This window comes from Crinia signifera, chromosome 6 (genome assembly GCF_055691185.1).
Source record: "Crinia signifera chromosome 6, ASM5569118v1, whole genome shotgun sequence".
NCBI lineage: Eukaryota > Metazoa > Chordata > Amphibia > Anura > Myobatrachidae > Crinia > Crinia signifera.
In genome coordinates this window covers 196221012-196222212 of record NC_139222.1, presented here as the reverse complement: position 1 = coordinate 196222212, position 1201 = coordinate 196221012, and the positions used below count along the sequence as shown (strand labels likewise).

Here is a 1201-nt window from a genome sequence, read left to right as displayed (position 1 = left end):
TTTGCGAAATTGCAGAAAGGTGTCACGCATGTACCCCTTTATGTTAGACATTTCCAAGCTTTGGGAGGCCATAAATTCCAGCTGCTTGTCCTTGAAATGGACCAAGGAGGCAGCTACCTGGGCAGAAAAAGGTACTGTAGGGGGTGTATTTGTGTGTGGTGGGGGGTTGGGAGGCACGCCACTTGGTGGTGCATCTCTCAGTGATGAGGCCTGTGTTTCCTCCTCAGCCGCAAACGTGTCCACGGGTTCAAGAATGATGTGGATGTCATCCTGCATAATATCCACAGATTCTGTAGCTTGTGGTCCACCTTCAACATTACCTGTGTATACAGATGAAGAAGTAAGTCCTGATGCATATATAGGGCAGTCTCTCAGCAGTACTATTTTTGAAAGGGATTGAGATGCTGGTTGCACATCACTAGGGGTACTATTTACTAACATATGTACCCTAAAACTACATGTAGCCTTCACATGAGGATTTTTTGTCATGTGTAGGTCACATTACAATCATGTACATTGTAATTTTGCATCAGCACATGAATGTAATGTGAGAGATAGTGGATGTGACATGGGTGTGTGTACTTTATGTGTAATGGGATTTTTATTTTTATTTACCTGCTTCAACAGTGTCGGGTTCAACTGGCCTTCTTGTATGCGATGCTGTTGCACCTCGGGAAGGACATTCTGCTAAAGAAAACATGGCAAAGCATTATCTACCTTGCAATGATGAAATTATTTTAAAAAATATGGCTACATATTTATCCACTGCAGTACTTTACTTAGTATATCAATACAACATAACATTACAAAAATTAAACTTACCAGCTGTGGGTGTCGTAGGAGGCGCATCCGTATCTGCAATGTGGCTGCCTGGTAGGACCTCAGGGGTTATAATTCTTTGCAAATTTATCTCATACGAAGTGTATGCAATCGGGGTTGCCACTCCTCCACCAGTCTTGTTGGCCTCCTCCAACTCAAGTGCCATTTTTTTTTTCAGCTGGCGCTTTATGTCATGAAACGTTTTTTTTTTTTCACGTTTTTAACCAGCCGCTTGCGGTGACTTACCGCGTTGACGGCCTGGGTTATCTCCAACCACATAGACCTTTTACGTTGGTTAGTGGTTCGGTGGTGGCTTTTCCCCAGCAAGCGGTCATATACTGGTATGATGGCCCTGACAAGGGCAACATTTTCTTCATAGCTG

The 1201-nt window shown here is 43.5% G+C and overlaps 1 long non-coding RNA gene across 1 annotated transcript; it reads right to left on the bottom strand.

The window, feature by feature from the left end:
- Window positions 1–297: 297 nt before the first annotated feature.
- LOC146007180 (uncharacterized) lies at window positions 298–881 on the bottom strand. The gene is made up of 3 exons (XR_014444267.1): window positions 823–881; window positions 616–684; window positions 298–320 (listed from the first exon to the last, which is right to left on the bottom strand). It is a non-coding gene; the product is annotated as an uncharacterized LOC146007180 (long non-coding RNA).
- Window positions 882–1201: the final 320 nt, after the last annotated feature.